Source organism: Octopus sinensis, linkage group LG5 (assembly GCF_006345805.1).
Source record: "Octopus sinensis linkage group LG5, ASM634580v1, whole genome shotgun sequence".
In the NCBI taxonomy this organism is placed as follows: Eukaryota; Metazoa; Mollusca; class Cephalopoda; order Octopoda; family Octopodidae; genus Octopus; species Octopus sinensis.
Window position 1 is genome coordinate 135,462,133 of NC_043001.1, and position 19,717 is coordinate 135,481,849.

Consider the following 19,717-nt stretch of genomic DNA (forward strand, 5'->3'; position numbering starts at 1 on the left):
ACAGTTTAAGTTTCCAATGGTGCAGGTACTAATCCATGAGTCTTTAGGTACAATCCAATGTGAATCCAGGTAAGATAATATTCTTCATATTGTAGATGTCCAGGAAGAAGACGTTCAAGTTGAAGGTTTCAGAAACAGCACTTACTAGAAACAAACGTCAAATGACTAAAACCACATTTTTTTACACTCCATTAGCACCTGTAAAAATATTATGTGGTTTTAGAGTAATTTGACATCTATTTTTAGTGCGTAGGTGCTGTTTCTCAGTACCCTTGATTATAATTACATCTGTATAATCATATATCAATTCTTACCTATTTGGTAAGAATTGATATAATTATATTGGTATTGGTAATAATTATATCGGTATATATTGGTAATAATTATATCTATATAATCATATATCAATTCTTACCTATTTGGTTTTCATTACATGCTGGCCACTGATAAGATTGTTATTTTTATAAGGATTTTATCCTTAATTGTGTATACACACACACACACACACACACACACACATATATAAAAGGTGTAAGGCTCAGTGGTTAGAGCACTGAGATCACAATCATGAGGTAGTGAGTTCGATTCTTGGACTGGGCTGTGTGTTGTGTTCTTGAGCAAGGCACTTTATTTCACATTGCTCCAATTCACTCAGTTGTAGAAATGAGTTGCGACATCACTGGTGCCAAGCTGTATCAGTCTTTGTCTTTCCCTTGGATAACATCGGTGATGTGGAGAGGTGAGGCTGGTATGCATGGGCAACTGCTGGCTTTCCATTAAACAACCATGCCCAGATTTATGCCATGGAGGGGAACTTTCCAGGCGCAAACCCATGGTCAATCATGACCAGAGATCTTTACACACATACACACACACATATATACACACATGGGATAACAGTAGTAGACAGTAATTATATAAAAATACAAACTTGTTACCATTTCAAATATGCTTGAAGCATCTTTGAATCTGTCAAAAAGCCATTCACTGGATTTTGTCATGGAGAAAATTTCTCACTGTCGATAAATACACCAAGTCAGCCAACAGCATCCCCTAACCAGACATTTGGATGCCTGCAATTCAGAGTGATTATCTTTTCTTCAGTAACAGAGATTGAAAAGGTAGATGCTGCTGTAAACTGACATGAGAGACAGATCTCTCATGATATTTCTGTCATCATTCAATGACTTGTAGCACTATTCAGCAGGTTGCTGTAAATAAAATGCAGAGTGACAGGGCCAAGCAGTGATGTGTATAAATACAGACTTATCACCAAATATATAAGTGGGTGTTTGTATCTGTATTTGTCCCCAGTACTGCATTAGACAGTACTGGGGTTTGTTTATATCTCATTACTAAGTAGCTCAGTAAAAAAGAGATTGTTAGAATAAAACCAAAATTATAAAACGTACTGGGGTTGATTTGTTTGACTAAACTGGAGTTTTCAACCAGTTTTTGCATGTGGACCCCTTCGATTAAAATTTTATTTAGGTGGATCCTCATAGCTATTTGATGTTTAAAAAATCCAATTATATTTTTATAAATCAATATTATTAAGAATTATGAAGATGTCGGATGAAGTAGTGAGAAAGGATCTTCAGATGCTGGGTCTCACAGAGGAAATGACAAGGGATAGGAAGATGTGGCGATTTGCTGCACTTGATAAGACATGTCAAGCTAAGTAAAATTGCTGTCTTCCATACATACAGGCTTGTCCTTTCAGGTGCTGGTGCCACTTGAAAAGTATCCATGCCGGTGCTGCATTAATGCACCTGTGCCTGCGCTGCATAAAACACCCATGCTGGTAGTATGTAAAGAGCACCTGTGCCAGTGCTGTGTTAATGCACCCATGCTGGTGCAGCATAAATGCACCTGTGCCTGTAGCACATAAGAAGCACCAGTGCCAGTGGAACATAAGAAGCACCTGTGCCAGTGCTGCATAAATGCACCTGTGTCTGCTGCATAAATGCACCTGTCCTGGTGCTGCATTAATGCACCTGTGCTGGTGCTGCATAAATGCACCTGTGCCAGTCACATGTAAAGAGCACCTGTGCCAGTACTGCATAAATGCACCTGTACCAGTGGCACGTAAAGAGCACCTGTGCCAGTGCTGCATAAATGCACCTGTGCTGGTGCTGCATAAATGCACCTGTGCCACTGGAACATAAAAAGCACCCATGCCAGTGCCGTGTTAACATGATGGTGCTGCAAAAATGCACCCATACCAGTGGCACACAAAAAACACCCAGCATTCTCTGTTAAGTGGTTGGCATTAGGAAGGGCATCCAGCCATACAAACCATGTCACAATAGAGTGTTGGAGTCTGGACAGCTCCCTGCTAGTCAGCTCCATATCAAATTGTCCAACCCAAGCCAGCATGGAAAGTGGATGTTAAATGATGATGATGATGATCATCATCATCGTTTAACGTCCGTTCTCCATGCTAGCATGGGTTGGACGGTTCGACCGGGGATCTGGGAAGCCAGAAGGCTGCACCAGGCTCCGGTCTTATCTGGCAATGTTTCTACAGCTGGATGCCCTTCCTAACACCAACCACTCCGTGAGTGTAGTGGGTGCTTTTTACGTGCCACCTGCACTGGTGCCAGGCGAGGCTGGCATCGGCCATGGTTGGATTGGTGCATTTTACGTGCCACCTGCACGGAAGCCAGTCGAGGTGGCACTGGCTTCGGCCACGATTCGGATGGTGCTTTTTACGTGCCACCGACACGGAAGCCAGTCAGTGGCACGTAAAAAGCACCGAGAATTATAAGCAGTTTATTGCACATAAATTTTAACAACAAAATCTTACATGGTCTCCCCAAAGGCCATATGGACCTCAGTCAAGAACCACTAGACTAAACCCTGTGTTGTAGCAATCCAGCATGGCCACCATCCATTGGCTGAAATGAAGGATAAAAAAGAAGCCTGCCCACACATGCTCAGATGAACGATCATCCTGGTCTTTTTAAGGCCCTCACATATTGCTATCAGGTTAAACAACTACATCATGGAAACACTCCAGTAATTCCAAATAATGGTGGTGGAACTATTTTACAGAAAAACTCAATAAAACCTGTTCATGAATTTACAATTGTTTATTTTATTATATTGCTTTTGCTTGTTTTTGTATTTGTTATTCTTTCTATTTTTGGCAATTTTGTGAAAGAAATTTCCTTTTTTTTTTTATTCCTCTTTTTTTAATTTTTTTTTATTATCAATTCTGGCCACCACCGTCTGTCTAGTGGCTAATTGTTGGTGTTTAGCATCAGGCCAAACCTGACTGAGAAAATCTATAATCAGAAGCATTCCAGTTATGCACAAGAATGTCGGGGCTGCTTTATGCAGTAAGTTTTTATCCAAAGATGGTGAGAGTGAAACTTGAAGGAAATTTGGCTGCTATTTCTAGTATGTTAAGTGATCACACAGAAACTCCCTTGTCAACTGGTGGTGGTGAGTGGCAAGGAGTGAATGGTAGTGGTAGCTAGAGATGATGATAATGATGAAAGAGAGAAAGAGAAAAAATGAAAGAGTTCTGTGCAGTAGTGTAAATAAATGAGCGTATAGTGTTTAGTGGCAAAACTTGTTGATGAAACTAGTTTCAAGGTGATGTGGTACCATACAAATTTGTTTCAGAATTGTTTTACCTACCTTGCATACCTGGTTTTTTTGTTGTTGTTATTTTTAGGTGCAGGAGTGATTGTGTGGTAAGTAGCTTGCTTACCAACCACATGGTTCCGGGTTCATTCCAACTGCATGGTACCTTGGGCAAATGTCTTCTACTATAGCCTCGGGGCCAACCAAAGCCTTGTGAGTGGATTTGGTAGACGGAAACTGAAAGAAGCCTGTCGTATATATGTATATAGATATGTATGTGTGTGTATATGTTTGTGTGTTCTTGTTTGTCCCCCCAACATTGCTTGACAACCGATGGTGGTGTGTTTGTGTCCCCATAACATAGCAATTCGGCAAGAGTGACCGATAGAATAAGTACTAGGCTTACAAAGAATAAGTCCTGGGGTCGATTTGCTCGAGTAAAGGCGGTGCTCCAGCATGGCCGCAGTCAAATGACTGAAACAAGTAAAAGAGAGAGTAACCTCTTTTTCATTTTATCTTTTAACATTGGACTGCGGCCATTCTGGGACACTACCTTATTTTTAAAGTCTGGTACTAATTCTATTGGTCTTCATTACACAACTGCTAAATTATAGTGATGTGAAGAAACCAACACCAGCTGTCAAGTGGTAGTGGTGGTGGGGGGACAAAAACACATATACATTGATCCCACACACACATACACATATACAGACGTACACACACACACACACACTCACATACATACATACACATGACAGGCTTCCATAGTTTCCATCTACCAAATTCACTCACAAGGCACTGGTCAGCCTTTAGCTATAGTAGAAGACAGTTGCCCAAGGTACCATGCAATGGGAATGAACCCCAAAACACATGGTTGCAAAGTGAGCTTCTAAACCACTCGACCAAGCCTGTGCCTATTTTATTTTAAACTATTCTTAATCTGAAAACTAATTGAATAAACCTTTAACAAAAAAAAAAGGTGTTGTTTTTTTTCTGTCGGGCTGCTAAGTAATGGGAATGTAAACAAACCAGCACTGGTTATCAAGAGGTGGGAGGTGACAAACACACTAATATATATGGTAACAAGTCTGTATTTCCTGCACATCACTCCGCCAACAAGTAGTGAAAGTGCATGGCTCAGTGGTTAGATCGTCGGGCTCACAATCAAGAGGTAGTGAGTTTGATTCCTGGACTGGACTTTCTGTTGTCTTGAGCAAGACACTTTATTTCACATTGGTCCAGTTTACTCGGCTGTAGAAATGCGTTGCGACGTCACTGGTGCCAAGCTGTATTGGCCTTTGCCTTTCTCCTGAATAACAACAGTGGCATGGAAAGGGGAGATGGGCATGCATGGGTGACTGCTGGTCTTCCATAAACAACCTTGCTCAGATTTCTGACTCAGAGGGTAACTTTCTAGGTGCAATCCCATGGTCATTCATGACCAAAGGGGGTCTTTACCCTTTTTACTACGAGTAGGTGAAAGACAAAAACACCTGAACATTGTGAAAAAACACAAAAGCTTTACCAATCATATGGTTCTGGGTTCTGTTCCATTGCATGGCACCTTGGGCAAGTGTCTTCTACTCTAGTCTCAGGTCGACCAAAACCTTGTGAGTGGATTTGGTAGACAGAAACTGAAAGAAGCCTGTCATGTGTATATATATATATATATATATATATATATATATATATATATATATATATGTATGTATGTATGTATGTATGTATGTGTGTGAATATGTTTGTGTCTGTGTGTTTGTCACCCCAACATTGCTTGACAACCGATGCTGGTGTGTTTACGTCCCTCTAACATAGTGGTTTGGCAAAAGAGACTGAAAGAATAAGTACTAGGCTTACAAAGACTAATGGTGGTGCTCCAGCATAGCCACAGTCAAATGACTGAAACAAGTGAAGGAATAAAAGAACAGTTGAAGAGGTTAGCTGGCAGAAATGTTAGCATGCTGGGCGAAATGCTTTGCGGTGTTTCGTCTGTCGTTATGTTGTGAGTTCAAATTCCGCCGAGGTCGACTTTGCCTTTCGGGGTCGATAAATTAAGTACCAGTTACGCACTGGAGTCGATGTAATCGACTTAATCCCTTTGTTTGTCCTTGTTTGTCCCCTCTATGTTTAGCCCCTTGTGGGTAGTAAAGAAATAGGTATTTCGTCTGCTGTTACGTTCCGAGTTCAAATTCTGCCGTGGTCGACTTTGTCTTTCATTCTTTCGGGGTTGATAAATTAAGTATCAGTTACGTACTGGGGTCGATGTAATTGACTTAATCTCTTTGTGTGTCCTTGTTTGTCCCCTCTATGTTTAGCCCCTTGTGGGCAATAAAGAAACAAGAACATTCGAAGAAGCAGCCGTTTGGAAAACACTATTATAGAAGGAAGAGCAGAGGGTAGAAGATCAAGAGGAAGACAAAGAATGCAATGAATGGACGATATCAAGAGCTGCTTGGACAAGAGTGGAAAGGCAGGTGGAGAACTTCTGCTTAATTGGGAAGACTTTTTGTTGTAGTGTCATCAATGCACTGCAGGCATACGATATACTTCTCCTCCTCGTCATTCTGTGTTATATAGCACTGAGGCATATGGAAGCACTCCGTCGGTTAGGACGACGAGGGTTCCAGTTGATCCGAATCAACAGAACAGCCTGCTCGTGAAATTAACGTGTAAGTGGCTGAGCACTCCACAGACATGTGTACCCTTAACGTAGTTCTCGGGGATATTCAGCGTGACACAGAGAGTAACAAGGCTGGCCCTTTGAAATACAGGTACAACAGAAACAGGAAGTAAGAGTGAGAGAAAGTTGTGGTGAAAGAGTACAGCAGGGATCACCACCATCCCTGCTGGAGCCTCGTGGAGCTTTAGGTGTTTTCGCTCAATAAACACTCACAACGCCCGGTCTGGGAATCGAAACCGCGATCCTATGACCGCGAGTCCGCTGCCCTAACCACTGGGCCATTGCGACTCCACTGAGGCATATGACCAGCTTAATATTCCTTCTATGCTGTCAACACAGCTTGGAGTATAGTGAACTGGAGATAACATGGCAACAGTAACGACAACAGTTATAAATACATACTATATTTGTTATCTAAAAAATAGTACTTTCTTCTTTTCCTAACAAGATCAGAGAATGGTGACAGACAGCTTGGAATCTTGTCTACAGAACTGAACAGATTATTGGTCTCGTGTATTTTATGTGAGAGTTAAGGGTTAATGAGAAGAAATGCAATGCGTAAAGCAGTGGGTAATTGGTGGAGGCAGGGTGGGGGTTGGGTTGACAAGCAGTGATAATCACAAAGGGGGGGAAAGTGAAGGAAAATACACCTTGGCTTAATTAAAAAGCAATTCCATTGCCACAATATTATTTTGTATACATATGCATGTGTGTATGAGAATATACATGCATATATATGTATGTATATGAATTTATATGCAATACATATATATATGTATATATAATGGTAAAGTCATGCCTGTATAATTTGCCAAAGAAAAAAGAAATGTGTATGCATGCACATGTGCATGTGTGAGTATATATATATATATGTGTGTGTGTGTGTGTATATATATATGTGTGTGTGTATGTATATATGTATGTATGTATATATTTGTGTGTGTGTATGTATATATGTATGTATGTATATATATATGTATGTATGTATGTATATATGTATGTATATATATATGTATGTATATATATGTATGTATATATATATACACACACACTATCATCATTTTATACCTGATATTTTTCCCATGCTGGCAAGGGATGATCAGGTCTCAGAACACCTTACCACCAGTCATGCTTTTTTAACATCTGGCACACACACAATAACAGAGTGAATTGCCAAGCTTTGTAAGTGTTTTCTTTCATATATATATATGTGTCTGTGCGTGCGCACACACACATCATCATCATCATCATTGTGATTCAACATCAATATTCCATGCTGGTAAGAGTTGGGCGGTTTGGCAGGATCCGATGGGTCTAAAGACTGCACCACACTCCAATGTCTTCTTTGGCATGGTTCCCACAGCTGGATACCCTTCCTTCTCTTAATGCCAACCAATTTACAACATGTGTGAATGTGTGTGTATATCTATCTATGCCTGTCTGTCTGTCTGTCTATATAGACACACACATATTCCAGGGTATGATGAGTACAAACAGTTTTGTATATACAGATTTACTAATATTTAGCAGAAGCAGCAGAGTGACTCAAGGGCCAAGAGTTTATTGCGTTGGCACCAAACCATACCTGTTCTTTGCACCTATATCTTGCATCACCATATATATATATATATATATATATATATATATACATTTTAAAATTATAAGTATATGAAAGAATGGAGTTGAACGACTAGTTAACAAATATCCTTTATTCTCGACATATGTTTCGAAGGCTGCATATTCCTAATTCCGAAGGAATAAGGAGTACATTATGCAGATTTCTCATCAGGAAAATCAAGGAACTTATGTCGACATCAAAATGCATATATTTATAATTTTAAAATAAACATACAAATTTCCGCACGAAGACACGTAGTCTATGCCCTAGGGACGTAGCTTCAACCGTGTTCTTTATGATGTGAATTTGCTACCCAGGTATCGGTTATCTTTCAAATTATCCTTAATAAGATAATTCATTCAATTACTCAAATATATATATATATATATATATATATATATATACGAGTGCAATGGGTAAATTGTCACCATTTTATAATTTTAATTTCATGCATGCACATTGCTTCTGATTTTGTCAACTACACTGTATAATAGGGTCAGTTGGGCACTGTCTGTGAGAAATTTGGAAATGACAAGCTGTACTGCTTGGAATTTGTGCTGGAAGCTCCAATACAAACATTTCAGAGTGTTTGGGTGTCAATCTGAGGACAGTGCAGAGGATTCGGAAAGAGTTGGATGTGTTGTGTCTAATAGGGATTAGGAAGTTTTGGCAGCTTGGAGCACTCATTTGATTGTTCCGATAAGAAAAGAACTCCTGAATTTATTGACAGCAATCCTTCCAAGTCAATCAGGTCCATAGGAGTTTCTGAGTTTCTTATCAGGCAGGTAGTGCATAAAGACATTCGGTATTCCTCATACAAGATGTGGAAAGGCCAATTTCTATCCGAAGGTATCAAGGACAAGAGGAAAAACTGCACTACAAAGATTTTGAACAAACTCAAACATCCCCTCCAACTGAACATGCTTTGGCTTCTCTCAGATGAGAAACATATCTGCCAGGATCAGATGGTGAACATACAAAACGACTGTTGGCTTGCTGTGTCCCCAAAACATGTACCGAGAATGATAAAAATCAAATATCCAATCAACATCATGGTGTTTGATGTGATCACTAGTGATGGCGATATTATGCCTTCATTCATCTTCCTATATGGCCTCAGACTCAACATGGAGACCTACATCATATATCTGTAAATGTAATATGTGACAATTATTCAGTAGCCATGATAAAACTCTGAGTTTCAGATGTTGGGGTGGAAATCCACGCCACCATCTCTTCAGTTATCTGGCCATTGGAAAAAAATGCTAGGAAAATGACCGTTAAACAAAGGGAAATTACTGTGTGATTGACTGTTATTAAGACAAAAGAGCTATTTGAATGACCGCTAAGTGAGGAGAGGGAGTAAAAGTAAGGGGGTAAAAATGTTCATAGTATTTGCGTAAGTCCATACCTACACATGCACGCCCGCACCCCCACGTACATGCGCCTATAAGTATACACTCATCCACCCTCACTTGAAACCCACACATTCTCACCCACACCATTCACCAATATATATATATATATACATATATATATATACATATATATATACATATATATACACAATCCCACACACACACATGCGTGCACCAAAAAGGGTCATACACACAACTATATAGGCACAAGCACAAGAAAAAACAGGGCTAAGGGGGCAACAATACAGAAAAAAGTGTAAAGAAGTATAAAAAAATAAGCAATAAGAGTAAAACACATCTATATACGCACATACCCGTATCCACGCACACACACACGTCTATATACATGCATACCTGCACACATCTATATACACATGTACGCAAGAGAAAACAGAGCTAAAGGCAAAAACAGGTTAATGTGTAAAATAACAATGAGTAAAACACGTCTATATACGCACATACTCACATGCACGCACATGCACACACATCTATATACGCACATGCACACACATCTATATACCTACATACCCACACACATGCACACATCCACACGCGTGCACAAAGGATTCCATATACACGTCTATATACGCACAGGGAAAATGTCGGGTGGAAGGTAGGATACAGAAAAGTTATGTGTAAAAAATATATAAGCAATAAACCTATAAAACAATATCTCCATAAATATGTGAAAAATATATGTACAAAAATATATAATTATATATAAAAAGTTTAAAGTAAAAAGTATAAAGAGATAAAAAGCTTGTACGTGGACACAATATAGAAAGCAAGTCCTATCTGTAATCTCGGGGAGACCAAAAACGTAACAAATATTTAGCCATGTCTGGGCATGATCTGAAAAGTTCAGTTCTTGAATTCAGACATGTAGCAGGGTCTAAGCTGCTTTTCCAGATGAGCCATCTTTCCATATCACAAAGACCACACTTTCCACTGCCGTTGATGTAGGACTTACACTTGGCTAAGATCTTCCAATGGATGTTGTCCATAAAAGATAAAAGTGTTAGTTACAATATCCATTATCTTTTATCTTTCATTTGTTTTAGTCATTAGACTGTAGCCAACCTTGAAGAATATTTAGTTGATTGAATAGATCCCTGTACTTATTTTCCTTTTTTAAGCCTAGTACTTAGGTACTTGTTCTATTGGTCTCTTTTACTGAACTGCTAAGTTATGGGGAAATAAAAACAAGCACATACACACACATGAAAAGCTTCTTTCAGTTTCCGTGCACCAAATCATCTCACATGGCTTTGGCTGGCCTGTGGCTATAATAGAAGACATCCAAGGTGCTATACAGTGGGACTGAACCTGGAACCATGTGGTTGTGAAGCAAACTTCTTACCACAGAGCCATGCCTATGTGGATGAGAGAGAGAGAGAGGAGAGAGAGAAACAAGAAACAGAAACAGAGAGGGAAGAGAGATAGAGAGAGAGAGAGAGAGAAAGAGAATAGGGAAAGGAGAAAGATAAAGTGAGACTGTATTAGTTTACTTACTTAGATTTCAACAGCAACCAGTTTTGCTGCAAGGCTCTTGATCTCTTCAATAAGAAGGGTTTTCTGCCTCCAGCTCTCAGGAATGCTTTCCACGCCATACTGAAAGGATAAGAAAAAGGAAAAAAAAAAATCAAAACATACTACGACATGACAAGGTTAACAATTTCGCCCATTCCTTTATGGTTTCACTAACGAAATCACAAGCTTTATTCCTTTTCATGATTCAGTGGCTGTTTGTACACAGAAAGGGCATCCACCTGGAAAAAACTGTTTGCTCTAACATGCCCTCTAGCACTCATCTTGTTCTGTCAAGGATAGGAAAATATGTGCTAAAATAGTGTGAAACAAACTCATGGAGATTTTATGAAACTGTAAACCTACTCAACTCACATGTTTAATGCATTAGTTATAGAGTTTTTTTTTGTTGTTTATGAAAGATTGAAAATCAATTAAGAAACGTGATAGTGATTTAATTTCTGAAGATGGAACATCTTGGAACATCCAGATTGATTCTGACTTACTGATGGGGGAAAATAAAGCAATTTGACAGAGACAAATTGCTTTATTTGAATACAAGGGTTGGGATCAGAGATGGGAAGAATATAGGGGTTAGATTGGGGAGAATAAAGAGAGCCTCAACCTGTAAGAAATCACACCCTATCATCTAAAAAAAGGAAGGATATATTCATCAATGTAAGACCTTGATATACAAAAAGAAAGAGTGGTCATACATGAAATAAATTTGATCATAGGTTTGTAGAATGAGGGCTGACCTAGAACTAAACATCTTGGGGGGATTCACATTTAAAGGGTTACAATTTAAATCGGATTGGGTTTTAGTTATAATCCCCTCATTATTTTAGATAGAGTAAGGATCAGTAAAGTTGTGTGGTCAGGGAGTTTGATTTTGGAACAACATGGTTTCGAGTTCACTTCCACTGTACAGATTTCATCGGCTGGTGTCCTCTACCATAGCCATGAATTAACCAATGACTTGCGAGTGAAATTTGGTGTATGGGAACTGCAAGAAGTCCTGTGTGCATGTGTGTGCATGGCTGTGTATTCTACTTCTCTTGACATGTGTGCAGTCACTGTCCCATTTGTTGCTGTGTGTTGGCTGATCCAGTAGCCCAGTGGTTCCCAAACTATGAGTCGCGACCCACCAGATGGGTCGCGAACGGAATCTTAGTGGGTCGCAAAAAGTTATAAAATTACGCATTAGCTTTGATTAACTGCTGTCTATCGAGATAGTTCAGTAGAGTTAAGTGGGTCGTCATAAACTGGTGGGATAAATAGTGGTTCGTCATAACCTGGTGGGATAAATAGTGGTTCGTCATAAACTGGTGGGATAAATAGTGGGTCGCGACTCTAAAAAGTTTGAGAACCACTGCAGTAGCCTGTTACCCTGGAGATTTTATGTCATGGAAACTCTGGGGTAACTAACTATTGAATCAACTAGAAATAGTAACCAAATCTCTCCCATATGAAACCGAATAATGTCATTTGTTTCTAGCCATCTCTGTAAGCATGTCCAGGATATTTCTTGTTCAATGGATAAGGAAGAATGTTACTTTACTTGGAAACAAGGGAGGGTTGGTGACTGGAATAGCATCCGGCTATAAAAAACTGACTCAGACAAGCATAGCAAAATAGATGGTAAAATAAGGATGATGACAAAGCTAGATGTACTTACAGAAATTGTAATTAATATGTTGTGTGATGTGTTATGTAATTTTATTCAAGTGCTCTTTCGCCAAGACTTTACCACCAAATGATTAAATTAAATCATCTGCTTTATTCTTCAACAGGAGCTGCTGAATGTAAACTTGCAGATGATTTACTCTTGATATTAGCCAATATCAAGACAGTCTGTCAGTCATGCTTCTGCTCTCATCACACCAAAACTGGTGGGACCCAGTTGGGTTGAAACCATGATGTTCAAGTTAATACATTAACATGCTCTCTTGTGTTTATAACTGCAAAACTGGCTTAAAACAAGATTAGGAATAAATTCTGATACAGACCGAATTCAATCAAGTGGTTTATGGTCTGTCATGCAGGGTGTGTGTGTCTGTGTGTATATCTATCTCCAGCATAGTCATCATTTTAACATCCACTTTACTATGCTTGCATGGCTGAAAGGAAGTTATTGAAGCAGATTGTTCTCACCAACTTGTACCTGTTTCCAATCAAAGCAATATTTCTCCAAAGCCAGACATGTTTTAGCAGAATATTGGGAATGAATGACATTCATTTACAACAACCACACGATGTCAAGCCAAGCAAACACAAACACACACACACACATACATATGCACACACATACTTATGATAGGTTTATTTCAGTGTTTCTGTCTACCACATCCACTCACAAGGTTTTGGTCAGCCTGGGGCTATAGCAGAAGACACTTGCCCAAGGTGCCATGCAGTGGGACTGACCCCAAATTATATATACACACACGATGGGCTTCTTTCAATTTCCTATTTCTTTACTGCCCACAAGGGGCTACACGCAAAGGGGACAAACAGATTAAGTTGATTACATTGATCCCAGTGTGTAACAACATAAAGAACGACCCTTCATCAGTTGTTGGCTGTTTTTCTCCTCTCGTATTTTGAGCATTTAACAACAATGTACACTTTTGATAAAACAGTTGCTCCCGCAAAGCAAATTAAATAAAATTTGGGATTTTGCGGAGAGTCAAAATTGGTAACACAAATGGGACAGTGAAAACAAATAGGAAGGGCTGCTAAGCCTAAATGAATGTGTAAATCAAGCTTGGACAGAAGACAGACGAGAAGATGTTTTCTTTGTTCCAGCTACAACGGAGAGAGAGAAAGTCTCCAGATCTCAATATTATCGAACATTTATGGTGCATTTTAGTAAAACAAGTAAGGAGTCGATATCCTCCACCATCATCACTACAAGAACTGGAGATTGTTTTAGCTGAAGAATGGACAAAAATTCCTTTGGAAACAATTCAAACTTTGTACAAGTCCATACCTCATATTGAAATTAATTTGTTTGAAATTTTAAGGTGTTTCCATTATTTTGTCCAACCCCTGTATATGTATATATATATATATATATCACCGTGATCGACCAGGCCATCAGATGTTGTTACACATCGCTGATCACAATGCGCTTCACATTGTTTTAGCCTTCAAATGACGCCACCCCGCTGGCTAAGCGAGCAGGCCAACAGAAGAAAGAGTGAGAGAAAGTTGTGGTGAAAGAGTACAGCAGGGATCGCCACCACCCCCTGCTGGAGCCTCGTGGAGCTTTAGGTGTTTTCGCTCAATAAACACTCACAACGCCCGGTCTGGGAATCGAAACCGCGATCCTACGACCGCGAGTCCGCTGCCCTAACCACTGGGCCATTGCGCCTCCACACACACACACACACACATATATATATATATATATATATATTATATATATATATGTATATATATATATATATATATATATATATATATATATAGAGAGAGAGAGAGAGAGAGAGAGAGAGGAGAGAGAGAGAGAGAGAGAGAGAGAGAGAGAATGTAATTGTGAAGCTTGGCCAAGAGTAATTTGTCAAATGCGTCTCTGACAAACTGCACTCAATAAAACTTCAAAGTTTCATTCCTTCTGTCTGTTTAATAAATATCCCAACTACTTTTCTAAATTAAGTCATTTCTTCAGTTAATGTTTTTTGAATATACACATCCGTGTATATGTGTTTTAGTGGTATATATATATAATTTTGAAAGAGGAGAGTAGGTTTGTGGGCACTGAAACAAAGAAGAAACAAAAACAAAAATGTAATAAATATAATATCTGAAACAACAGTTCATCAAAGCTGTCCCTGTCTCTTCTCCCTCCCCCCCTGCCATTTCACCCCTTCAGCACCAATATCCCTGTAATCCCCACATAACTATACCCAGCTACAGTAATTTGGGATGAAGAGACAGTGTCCTAACCCTTTTCTATTGTGATAACTGGAGCCCCTTTTCCTGGTTGAGGCTGTCATTTTACAAGGGAAGAGTATGTGGAATATGTCAACGACTGACAGGGGTTAATTACTAAATATTGTCAGAATCAAAAAGAAATTAGGGTCACACGAACCAGCAATTGGATAGGAAGGAAACAGGAAGTGGTTTCCCTGTTATAGCAAAACCCCTTAGGATATCTCATCTTTGCCATTAATGAGTTACTTTCAAGAATCAGTAAGGGTGGTACGCAGTTGGTTCTAAAGATCAAACTGCACAGATCAGAGACATTTTGGAGGATCCCACATTCATATAAAATATAATTCTTTTTCATAATGACATTCCTCATTCTCATTATTCATTATTTGTCACTTCATGTCAGGGGGAAAATGAAATATGGCTTTTCTAATACCAAGATGAAGTGGGGGTGTTGATGGCAACACTCTTCAATCTGCTAGAACAGCCTGGAGCTAAGCAGGAGTTCTTTATTACAGTACAGTTTTTTTTTCCCTTTGCCATTTATCTGTTTCAGTCATTAGACTATGACCATGGTGGGACACCACGTTGAAGAATTCTAGTTCTGAATTCAAGATCTTTTTTGAAACCTGGTGCTTATTCTATTGGCCTCTTTTGATGAACCTCTAAGTTACAGGGAGCATAAACAAACTAACACTAATTGTCCAGTGGGAGTGGAGGACAAACACAAATACAAAGACACACACATATATACATGTGTGTATGTGTTTGTAATTTCACCTTTATGGTGCTTTATTTAGCTGGAAAATAATACTATTCCATTCCAATACTGTATGATCACTCAGGTATAGTCCAAGCTCAGGTTAATTGCATCAAAAGACTCTTCCCAAAAGACAGCTGTTCTAGATTCATAGGACCTACAAGAAAAAGCAGCCGTATCTTCCTTGAATCAAACTCTGTTGTCTTAAAACACTGGAGATATATGGTGCTAGATGTATTGTGTTTGTTTGCTTGATAACTTTCCATTCATATTTCCCCTTTTACTCATTTGTATAGATGTTTCTCTCTTCCTGCTCTGTATTTTCTGGTTCCCTTTTTCTTCTCCCCGCTTTTCTTTTCATAATTCTCTTCTCTTAAATTTCTTTCTCCCATTCTTTGTTTTTTCCTTTCATAACCTCCTTCCCCTTAATTTCTCTCTCTCTTTCTTTTCACACACACACACCACACACACTATTTCTGTGTGTGTGTGTGTGTGTATATATATACCTGTATATAGAAACCACCTGAAGAATGTCTAAGATGTGCTGACACGAAATGATCGTAGTGGTTATTCATTTGTTAAATTTTAATTTATATAAATTATTTTATGTATTGGCTTAAGTCTTTCTTTGTTTGATTTGCATAATAGTGGTTTTGTCTCTAATTTATTATAATATATATATAATATATATATATATATATATATATATATATGATATAGATATATCTAACTACCTACCTACTTTTCTATCTCTATCATTCACTTTCTCTATTTATCTGTCCTTTCTCTCTCTCCTTGTCCACCCTCAATGTAAGCCAATTAGTATATATAATTTTTTTCTGTCTGTCTGTCTATCTTTCCATCACTTTCAATCTGCCTCTATCTATTTATCCTCCTTTGCTTCTCTAACCCTCTCTGTAATCCAGTTAGCATCTATCTATCTATCTGTCTGTCTGTCTCTTTCACTCTACCTGTTTACTCTCTCTTGCTCTTTCCCACCTCCACCTGTCTCCTTACCCCCCTTCCACCTCTCTAATCCAGTCAATACTGAAACCGGCCTGACAATATTGACCATTTGGTTTCTTGCCCGATTCAGACGTTTCATTTGAAATTCCTAACTGATGCCAAACTAACATTGATCTTAGCTTCTTACTATCACAGATAATAATGGTTCAGGACACGAGCCAAAAGCCACTGTGACCAGAAACAGAGATATAGAAGCTGTACTAGAAGTTGTTGTGGTGGGAGTAACAGTTGTGGCAGTAGTAGTTAGTGGTAGTAGTAGTTAGTGGTAGTAATAATGACATAAATGGTAGTAGTAGTCATAGTGGTGGTGATAGATGTGATAGTAGTTGTGGCAATGTTAGTAGCAATTGTGGTGGTGGTTGTAGTAGTAGTAGTAGTAGGTTTGTTTTGAATTAGGTTTGTCGGTCAATTAAAATCAAGCCACTGTGGTCAGTGTTTTGCTTTCCAGGTTTTGATCTGTTTTAACAATTTTTTTTTCTGAACTGTGTCCAATGTGGGTTGGATATTTCAGTAAATTTAAACATTTGCCTAAATTGTTGTACTTGTTGTTTAACCCCCAGATCAGCCCTGGTCAAGTAGATTTATAAAAGGAAGGCTTTCCAGCCATGACTGTCTTGTCTTTTTAGGAGTATATTTGAAACTATATTATGACATGATTTGAGGGAGACTTTGCTACTATTTCCAGCTGGCTAAGCAATCAGAGACTTTGTTCCATATTTCAGATCCAGTCTAAAAATGCTCTGAACAATACAACACCATGTGACAAGTCAAAGAAGGGTCTTTCCAGTGGCACTTGTATCTACTAGAAATAACAGCCAAATAGTATTCACTAACGCAGGAGTGGCTGTGCGGTAAGTAGCTTGCTAACCAACCACATGGTTCCGGGTTTGGTCCCACTGCGTGGCATCTTGGGCGAGTGTCTTCTGCTATAGCCCCGGGCCGACCAATGCCTTGTGGGTGGATTTGGTAGACGGAAACTGAAAGAAGCCTGTCGTATATATGTATATATATATGTATATATATACATATATATATATATATATATAATATATATATATATATATATAATATATATATATATATGTGTGTGTGTGTGTTTGTGTGTCTGCGTTTGTCCCCCTAGCATTGCTTGACAACCGATGCTGGTGTGTTACGTCCCCGTCACTTAGCGGTTCGGCAAAAAGAGACTGATAGAATAAGTACTAGGCTTACAAAGAATAAGTCCCGGGGTCGATTTGCTCGACTAAAGGCGGTGCTCCAGCATGGCCACAGTCAAATGACTGAAACAAGTAAAAGCGAGTAAAGAGAGTAACGTATGTATTTACTAATGTTTACAAACGGTCATTGAAAAGGGCCCACTTTCAATTACCATTCTACCTATTTTAAAGTCTGCAATGTCACATTTTTTTTTCATGTGAATAGCTGCAGCTCAACAACCTCTCATCACCATTTCCATCATCTTCAGCTGACAATAGCATCAGAATGATGACGATGATAAAAAAAAAAAGCACACGAAAGAAAGACAAAGAAGAAATATTGAAGGAAGAAAAGAAGAAACAAGAAGTATCATCACCATCATCGTCGTCATCATCATCATCACCAACTGGAGACCTTACTTTAAAAAGATTCTGTCCCAGCACTAGAGATTTCTCATCATAAATATGATCTCAACTATTTCATAGAATTCTTCACTTTCTCTTTGAAAGAAGAAAACCTGATAATTTCTTCAGTTCCATCTTTGGTAGAATCCCAATAGAATTGATTTGATCTGTTTTATGTCTTTAGAAATTGATACTTCTAGAAAACTGACAGCAACAGTAGCAGAGGAGGATGAGGATGAGGATGATGAGGATGAGGATGATGAGGATGATGATGATGATGATGATGATGATGATCATGATCATGATCATGATCATCATCAAAAACATTGTCACCACTACAACCATCAATGTTAGTGATGCAGTCATCACTACCATCGACACCATTATTGTCAGTCAAATGAAGATGGTGAACCGACAAAGTCAATACAGCATTGGATAAAAAAATAAAAAAATTGCTCCAGCTTTCAGAGCTCAAATCCCACTGGGGCAACTTTGGTTTTCAGTCATCTATCTATCTATCTATCCGCTCAGTCAAAGTCGACTCTCGGTCACTTGTTGGATCAGTGTCCTCCAGTCAGTTCTATCCTGGGCCACTTCTTTCAGATTGGCTATGTCCATTCCAGTTTCCCTCTTGATGGTGTCAAGCCAGCGGGTTCTTGGTCGGCCTCTTCCTCTCTTGCCACTGACCATTCCGAGCATGATGTCCTTCTCCGCATAATATGACCGAAATATAATACCAGTCAAATGCTGGGGTCAATTTCTCTTATCTTTCTCACTCACTTTCAACAGACTATGTTGATGTAGGAGAGGAAGGAGCCACCTGTTGCATCCTCACCAATATTTTCACCACCACAACTACAACAACTATCAATTCAAAATGAACAATTAAATTACACCATCTAGAAAATTACATGGAGTCAAAACTCCAGTGGGGAAGATTTAGCTATGAAACCTGATCACGATAAAATCTGTTTGGATTCTCCCTCACCTGTCCTTCCCATTAATGCCATTGCTCAACCAATTCTGAACGATCTCGATGTGAGTTCATCTGGGGAGTGGTGCTCCCCCAAACCGAAGAAGAGGCAGTGCAGTTCCAAACCAGGCGGGAAAATTATGACCACTAAACCCATTCCGATCGACCCCACAGGCCGACATAAGTCCGATGGCTATGAAACCACCCTTTCGAAATCTTCCAATGAAGAATCGAATACCGCAGCTCATAGTAGAGAACATTTTGCCCACTCAAGATCAGCAATAATTTACGGTAAAGCTGAATCCACCTGTGATACAGGCATAAACCGCCTAAAAGATGACAATTTTGTTTCCATTTTAGTTGGAGAATTGTTCTCTGTGAACGAAAATGTCAGTGTCCATAAGGTCGCTCGGCTAGGAAGATTCCAAGCGAACCCAACCTCAGATACTAGACCACGCCCAATAAGGGTAATCTTTTCCTCCGATCGGGAGGCTTCAGTCTTTCTGAACAGAGCTCAGACGCATGCCTGGGAGGACCCCAATATGGGTTTTCGCGAGGAATACTCACTAAGAGAGAGAATTCGCTGG

At 39.1% G+C, this 19,717-nt stretch overlaps 1 protein-coding gene across 2 annotated transcripts in view; it reads right to left on the bottom strand.

The window, feature by feature from the left end:
• The window catches only part of LOC115212045 (crystallin J1A), a 477,233-nt gene that overhangs the window by 42,614 nt on the left and 414,902 nt on the right, over positions 1-19,717 (bottom strand). Inside the window, exons 8-9 of one of the 2 annotated variants that reach the window (XR_004999219.1) lie at positions 10,819-10,921; positions 7,687-7,700 (exon numbers count right to left, since the gene is read on the bottom strand). The gene's annotated coding sequence lies outside the window, so the exon portion shown is untranslated. Of the gene's footprint in view, positions 1-7,686; positions 7,701-10,818; positions 10,922-19,717 lie in introns of those variants that run through there. The other variant, XR_004999218.1, reaches the window with a different exon arrangement.